Source organism: Idiotropiscis lumnitzeri, chromosome 2 (assembly GCF_059441095.1).
Source record: "Idiotropiscis lumnitzeri isolate Australia: NSW breed Sydney's pygmy pipehorse chromosome 2, RoL_Ilum_1.0, whole genome shotgun sequence".
Classification (NCBI taxonomy): domain Eukaryota; kingdom Metazoa; phylum Chordata; class Actinopteri; order Syngnathiformes; family Syngnathidae; genus Idiotropiscis; species Idiotropiscis lumnitzeri.
In genome coordinates this window covers 24,990,803-24,999,449 of record NC_142392.1, presented here as the reverse complement: position 1 = coordinate 24,999,449, position 8,647 = coordinate 24,990,803, and the positions used below count along the sequence as shown (strand labels likewise).

Below are 8,647 nucleotides of genomic sequence, written 5' to 3'. Positions count from 1 at the left end.
GTTAGTGACACCAGGGAGCAATTTGGCCATACACTTAGTTTTCCTAGTTAAACTACCCTTATGTAGCATGCCTTGAGCATGATTTAGGTTTTAGTCAATTAGGTTTCCCAAATTTTAGACAATGGATTCATATAAAAGGTTGGAATGGGATTTTTGGTGACATGCTGGTGTCGTTTTTGCTTTACCAGGACAAGATTGCCTCGAGGGGGGAAATATGTAGTGTATTTTTTTATTCACTTTTATGAACATTTTAGTAATTCTCTTTAACGATGAGGGGATTGGAGACTAAAGAAGTGACCAGTTTTGGTTTTGAAATTCCAATGTGAACGAGATAGTGTCCAGGAGGACAAAAGGCTTGACCAGCTCTAGGTGTGGAGCACTCAAGGTGATAGAAGCAGTCAAGATGGCACCAGAAGGCCACTTCAAAGAGCAACCACATCTGCTCTCGCCGTAGGGAGCTTTGAGGGCAAAATCGAAGACTAGTACAATGAGAATGCATATGCAACAAGGTAAAGTTAGACATTCATGTCCGGTGTGGCCATTCCCGATAAGAAGGAACGTGAGGGGACACCCTTTCCCTTTTCTCTTTTTTGGGGAGACTTCTTTTGACATCAGCATGTGACGAGAATAAAATCTCTTTCGAACCAAAATGGCTGTGTCAGAGAGGTTCTTTCCATCACCAATTCTGTCATGCCCAGCGACCTGTGCGGAGGGAAGCTGAGCCAGACCCACACATCAACCACACAGGTTAATAGAAGGTCACAAAAACATGGACCTCTTAAACAGGAAAACGTTAGTTCAGTGGTAACAGAGTTGTGTCTATGCTGGCAGTTTAGCAGGAAGTCACAAAAACAGATGCACGTCTTGAACCGTGTTTGACAGGAAACCGTTCGCGTTTAACAGAAGTGTGACCCTAACATGTCTTGTAAGCTGAAACCGTTCGAACAACAGGAAGCGTGTGGACGGGTGTGATAAAGTCAAAGTGTTCATGTTTTTTCATTCTTTATGGGTTGTCACATACAAATTTGCTTTGCTGTGCTTTAATAAAACGCAGCACAGGAGCGGGAAAGCTTTTCTCTTTGCCGGACTGCTCCTCGCAAGTGACAAAGACAATCTTGGTTGGGTGATTTATTTGTGCAGGCGTGTCTCGTTTTTGAAAACTTCTTTGACATATCTTGTTCAAGCAATTCCTTCTGGAATGATTCAATCTGACTCTAAAAACTGTACACACTGGGGCAAAATGATCAATGACGGTTGATGAATTTTCGTGGATATAACACAAAGGATTACGATTTTTAAAAAATCAAGTACGTGTTGGTCTTATTTATGAAAATTTTACTGGCTCGGTCAATGAACCTCGGGTGGCCCTGCACAGTTTTGTGCACATGTGCATAGTTTCACCTCATCCAAACATTTAAAATACATTTAATGCATCCATCCAGGGTTGCACGGATCTCATCAGTGAACAAGCGCATGCTGTAAGGAATGCATCTGCTCATTTGGCTTACTATGGGTTTAAAAAGGGAGAACGTCACAACCCCCTGTTCTACCAGGGCCCCTTTAATTCTTTCAGGTATCCAGATTATAATGGAACCAAAAAGTACCCACGATGAAACTACAGTGGAACCTCGGTTCTCGACCATAATCCGTTCCAGAACCCTGTTCGAAAAGCGAATTGTTCGAACACCGAAACCATTCCTTTGCTGCTTGCACTGACTTTCTTTGGAGGCATGATTAGGGGCTAAAACACTTCGTACACCTATATAAAACGCGAGAAAACCCGTTCAGCATCCCACCCTCGCGTGCGCACTCACGCGTCGTACCGGCGTTCGAACTCCGAGGTTTGTTCGAACTGCGAAGCAAGAATTTCTCTTTTTTTTGTTCCAACTCCGATTAGTTCGACCTCAGAGTCGTTCGAGAACCGAGGTTCCACTGTATCTCTGAATGCAAAATGAAAAACTTGTAAACATATTTCACTTGAAGGATTCCTATTCTATCAATGACATTATGTTGCGATGGCTCCCAGTGGCCCCCATCAATATGTTCGGGTCCCACAACAGGTGTTCCATCAGACGCACACAATAGCCTGTGTGTGCTAACTTCAGCTCGCTTCCAGAAACGTCTGTGACTATGTCCGGAATGAAATTGGGCATCAGCCGCAACGTGCTTCCTTTTTAAATGCTCGTTTATCACAGCTGTGCTGCGAAAGGGAGGTTTACATCGTAGGACGGAATTTTGTGAAGTGTCCCCATGGTCCGGTCCAAGTTGGGGTCGCACGCATTGCTCCGTGTGCGGCAGGCACAAGGCAAGGTAGTACGGTAGAAACAATATTAGACAAAGTCACCGCTTGAGGTTTGACTTGACCAAACCAAATTTGTCTATTTGTGTCCTACAGACGTCAGTGAAAACGATCTCCGTTCTGTGAAAGAGGAGCCAGACTTGACTCGCATCAAAAAGAAAGAGGAGGAGGAGATTAACAAGTCACCAGTTAACGTTCTCCCTATAAAGACTGAAGATGAAAACAAGGATGAGAGTGAGGACAACAGAGGGCCGCAGCCTACAAGCAGCAGCTCAAGTCATCACGTGACAACAGAAGGTGATGAAGACCACTGGGGGCCATCACAAGCCCATAATGAGGACACATTATCAGACGCTCATGACGATGATGATGATGATGACGATGATGGGCAAGCCATAGGTGAAAGGGCACGTCACACTGACTCATTAACTTCAAAGTTGTCTTTAAAACCGCACACAAGAACACACAGTGGAGAAAAAACATTTTCATGCTCATTTTGTCGCAAAAGCTTCTCACAAAAGGCACAATTTATAAGGCACACAAGAATACACAGTGGAGAGAAGCCTTTTTCCTGCTCAGTTTGTGGCAAAAGCTTTTCTTTAAAGTCATATTTAATAAAACACACAACAATACACAGTGGAGAAAAACATTTTTCCTGCTCAGTTTGCGGAAAAAGTTTCTCTCAAAAGTCACATTTAACAGAACACACAAGAACACACAGTGGAGAGAAGCCTTTTTCCTGCTCAGTTTGTGGCAAAAGCTTTTCTTTAAAGTCATATTTAAGAAAACACACAACAATACACAGTGGAGAAAAACCTTTTTCCTGCTCAGTTTGTGGAAAACACTTCTCCATAAACTCAAGTTTAACAGAACACTCAAGAACACACAGTGGAGAAAAACCTTTTTTCTGCTCAATTTGTAGGAAAAGTTTCTCTCAAAAGTCACGATTAACAGAACATACAAGAACACACAGTGGTGAAAAACCTTTTTCCTGCTCAATTTGTTGAAAGAATTTCTATCGTAAGTCGCATTTAATAAAACACACAACCATCCATAGTGGAGAAAAACCTTTTTCTTGCTCAGTTTGTGGCAAAATCTTCTCTCAAAAGTCTAATTTAACAATCCACACAAGAAAACACAGTGGAGAAAAACCTTTTTCTTGCTCAGTTTGTGGCAAAAGCTTCTCTCAAAAGTCTAATTTAACAATCCACTTAAGAACACACAGTGGAGAAAAGCCTTTTTCCTGCTCAGTTTGTGGAAAGAGTTTCTATCGTAAGTCGCTTTTAACGAACCACACAAGAACACACAGTGGAGAAAAGCCATTCAGTTGCAGCGTTTGTGCTAAAAAATTCTTCACTAAACAGGGTGCTGAGAGTCACAATTGTGCTGGTGAGAATTGCAGCAATCCTTGAAGCTTAAAAAAAAAAAAAAAAAAAAAACGGAAGGAATTGACTCTTTGTGGTAAGATGTAAATGTGATTTTGAATAAAATATGATAAATTTAATTTTGAAAAGCTTTTTTTATTGACATTAAGCCAATGTGATCAGTGCCAGAATAACCATTGTCTCTGAGTGATGATGAGTTGTTTTGTTTTTATATCAAACATTATCAATGAAATTAATTACCTTTTCCTGGAACAACATTTGTTAACGTTATGCTTTTCAGTTGTCTTTTTAATCGTACTTAATGGAAAAGGTGTGAGAAGAAACGGTGCTTATGAAATCGGTGCCTTCCACAATCATCAATAAAATCACTTGTTCCACTTGCTCAACTGGCCTTCATTACGCTGTGTGAAAAGGTGAAAAACTGAACAAGAAGTTGAACTCTAAAAAGAACCAGAAAGACAAACGCAAATCGGCTCAGTTTCTCGCAAAGGTTTTGGTATGTCAGGAGTTGGCAGCTTGATGGTGACTGGAATCAGCGTTTATTTGTCACCACGGAGGAGATGATCCGCATCACGCAGTTCATTGCTGCTGCTGTCTTAATTGAACCCCGGAGGTTACCTGCCAGCATCCCTGAATTTCACCGGCGGATATTCAGCTATCCTATGTCTGACCCCAGATTGTTGTGGAATTTTCAGAAGTTAGGGAAGATCAATGAGATAGTCTGGAAAATAAATTGTCTTTTGGGTCAGTCTGCTGAGTGATCTCAATGGGTGCGTGGGAAGATACTGATGCACACAGGAAGATGAAGATTTATTTGACAGGAACTGTGTAATCTTAAAACAAAAATATATTTTTTCTGCGTTGAGCCCACTTATCAGTCAAGGTCGTGTTGTTTTGGCTTCACAAAGAATCCTCTCGTACAAGAAGCGAAAGGCACTTTCTTCAAAAGCAGGTGGCCACAATAAATAACAAAAACCTTACTTGCAAAATAATTTTCCATATTAAGATTGAACAAAATAGTGACACAAATATTGAAAAAGTAAATACAGTCACGATTAAACATTGAATACTAAATTATTACTAAAACAGTTCAATGAATCTTGAAATAAATAATGAATCACCGTAGTTTAATGAATACTGAAACGAATAATGAAATATTTAAGTTATTTAAGTTATAAACATTGAAATCATTTTTTAAGACTCTAACATTTAGAGAATAAAACAGTGATGTATTTTAATTTAAAATTCGCAACCACGTCGCTGGCGAAAAACCCTGTAAAGAGGCAAATATGTTGACATAAAGTATCACTTTATCATGTCAACTGTTAATAATAGGGAAATACATTTGGAATACTGTCCAACCAACAACATGGTGTCAGATGTGAAAACAAAACCAGCAACAAAAGTAAAATTCAATACATCTCTCAAGTTCATATTTGGGAACTAAAATGTTTGTTCATGTGCATACGGTTCAAATCGCACGTTTTTCCAATGTTTAGAAGAAGATAACGATGATTTGCATCGCAAATGGTGACATCTGTCTGTGAGTTGGTGACAGTGCTCCACAAAGCCAGCTCTCTCTCTCTCTTGTAGTTCCGTAGCCGATTCGGCCTTAGAATCCATGAGGTTTCGAATAGAGGAAATCAAAATACGCGTTGACGGGCTGCGTCCCAGATTTCACGAGCACTGTTGTGGGGTAGCTTAAAGATGATCCGCTGACCCCCTGGTGCTTTTTTCCCTTGAATCCGTCCGCTCAGACTTAGGTTCTCGACTTCACCTTTCCTAATTGAATGGCCAAGGAACTTTGTCTGTCTGTTTTGGATTACCCGGATGAGCTCACGATTTCGTCCGACCCGTTGTAAGACTGACTCGTTGGTTTCATGAGTGGTGTATGACACACGTAGCATCCGACGGTACATCCACATTTCAGCAGCTTCTAGATTCTTTGTTGTCTTGGCGTTTAATGTCCAAGGCTCGCACCCGTAGAGCAGGATTGACCAGATGAAACATCGTAGAAGTCGGTTCTTAAGATCAAGTGTGAGTTTGCGGTCTGTGAACAAGCTTCTCATTCGGTTGAAACCGTCCTTCGCCAGCGAAATTCTACGTCTAATTTCTTTTTCACAACGGCCATCATGGTTGATGACGGAGCCTAAGTAGTTGAAGCTTCGCACCTGTTCGATCTCTGAGGCCTGACATTGGAGTCTGCAAATGGGCTCTGGTTCACTCTTGGAGATGGTCATGCACTTGGTCTTTTTCTCGTTGATTTCGAGTCCAAAACGTAGGCTTTCCTCACGTAGTGCGTCAAGGAGCTTCTGGAGCCCCTCTTCCGAATCTGCCATGAGGTGTCGTCAGCGTAACGTATGTTGTTAAGCCTTCGACCACCACACAGAATCCCTATACGTATATACAGTGTATATTCGCATAGGTTTGCTTTTTCTGAATGTCTGCTGCTGTTATACATTAACGGCTACATTACGCCGCCGCCTCTGTGTGATCTATACCTTTGCTGCTGTAACACTGCAAATTTCCCCATTGTGGGAATATGAAAGGACATCTTTATCTTTATCTTTAAAAACCTTGTGTTGGTGCTTCTTAAATAATTTTCCACAAGAGTAAGATTGAACAAAATGGTGAAACAAAAATTTAAAAAGTAAATTTTGTAACAATTAAACATTGAATACTAAATTATTCCTAAAACAGTTCACTAAATCTTATAATTAATAGTGAATTATTGTAGTTTAATGAATACTAAAACGAATAATGAAACATTAAGTACTTAAATACCCAAATCATTTTCGAACACAATAACAGTTAAGTAATAAAAGAGTGACATATTTTAATTTAAAATTCGCAATCACAACCTGGTGAAAAACCCTGTAAAAAGGCAAATATGTTGACATAAAGTATCACTTTATCATGTCAACTGTTAATAAAAGGGAAATGCATTTGGAATACTATCCAACCAACAACATGGTGTCAGATATATAAACAAAACCAGCAACAAAAGTAAAATTCAATACATCTCTCAAGTTCATATTTGGGAACAAAAATGTTTGTTCATGTGCATCTTAGGTTTTTCTCTATGTTTAGAAGAAGATAACAATGATTTGCATCGCAAATGGCGACATCTGTCGGTGAATTGGTGACAGTGCGCCACACAGCCAGCAGCCAATCATATCACAGCGGGGTGTGTCCTGTTCTTCCGCTTTCGTGACGAACAGGAAATCCTTTCTGTGCGACTTTGAAGAACGACGCCATCTTTCATTCGTCTCGTCGAACAAAGAGAAGCACACGAGTTATCGCCAAGCAAAGATCAAGTGCGGATTTTTTGGAATTATCATTTGAAAATGTGTGAAAGAACGACACCCAAGTACGAAGAGGAACTTTGTGGAATAAAAGAAGAGAACGAGCAACATCTTCAACTGCTGGGAGAAGGTTGCAAGCAGCCTCGTGTTGTGCCACTCAAAGAAGGTTTGTACACGAGTGGGTTCATCTGAATCAAAATGACTTGACCAAACCAAATGTGTGTTTGTCTTTTTGTGTCCTACAGACGTCAGTGAAAACGATCTCCGTTTTGTGAAAGAGGAGCCAGACTTGACTCACATCAAAAAGGAGGAGGAGGAGGAGATCAACAAGTCACCACTGAACTTTGTCCCGATAAAGACTGAAGATGAAAACAAGGATGAGAGTGAGGACAAGAGAGGGGCGGAGCCTCCAAGCAGCAGCTCAAGTCATCACGTGACAACAGAAGGTGATGAAGACCACTGGGGGCCATCACAAGCACATAATGAGGACACATTATCAGACGCTCATGTCGATAATGATGATGATGATGATGTGGTTAACGATGGGCAAGCCGAAGGTGAAAGGGCATGTCACACTGACTCATTAACCTTAAAGTTGTCTTTAAAACGGCACACAAGAAACCACGGTAAAGAAAAACCTCTATTTTGCTCAATTTGTGGCAAAATTTTCTCTCGAAAGTTTAATTTGACAATTCACACAAGAACACACAGTGGAGAAACATCTTTTCGATGTCAGTTTGTGGCAAAAGCTTTTCTTTAAAGTCAAATTTAAAAACACATACACGATTACACACTGGAGAAAAACCTTTTTCATGTTCAGTTTGTGGAAAATGCTTCTCTCAAAAGACAAGTTTAATAGCACACACAAGAACACACAGTGGCGAAAAACCTTTTTCCTGCTCAGTTTGTGGAAAATGCTTCTCTGTAAAGTCAACGTTAACAAGCCACACAAGAACTCACAGTGGAGAAAAACCCTTTTCCTGCTCAGTTTGTGGCAAAAGCTTTTCTGGAAAGTCAAATTTAACAAGTCACATAAAAACACACACTGGAGAAAAAAACTTTTCCTGCTCAGTTTGTGGCAAAAGCTTTTCTGTAAAGTCAAATTTAACAAGTCACATAAAAATACACACTGGAGAAAAACATTTTTCATGCTCAGTTTGTGGCAAGAGTTTCTCTCAAAAGTCAAGTTTAACGGAACATATAAGAACGCACTGGAGAAAAAACCTTCGCCTGCTCAGTTTGTGCCAAAGGATTCTCTCTAAAATCAACTTTAACAAAACATAGAAGAACAACACAGTGGAGAAAAAACTTTTTCATGCTCAGTTTGTGGCAAGAGTTTCTCTCAAAAGTCGCATTTAACAAGCCATACAAGAACACACAGTCGAGACAAGCCATTCAGTTGCAGCGTTTGTTCTAAAAAATTCTTCACTAAACAGGGAGCTGAGAGACACAATTGTGCTGGCGAGAATTGCAGCGATCCTTGAAGCTTAAAAAAAAGAAAACAAAAAACTGAAGGAACTGACTCTTTGTGGTAAGATGTAAATTTTGATTTTGAATAAAATATGATATATTGAATTTTGCAAAGCTTTTTTATTGACACAAAGCCAATGTGATCCGTGCCAGAAGAACCATTGTGTCTGAGTGATCATGATTTGTTT

General features: G+C 40.2%; 1 protein-coding gene across 1 annotated transcript in view; it reads left to right on the top strand.

The window, feature by feature from the left end:
* LOC148342075 (uncharacterized) overlaps positions 1 to 8,647 on the top strand; it is a 170,147-nt gene that overhangs the window by 25,864 nt on the left and 135,636 nt on the right. The window lies entirely within an intron of this gene.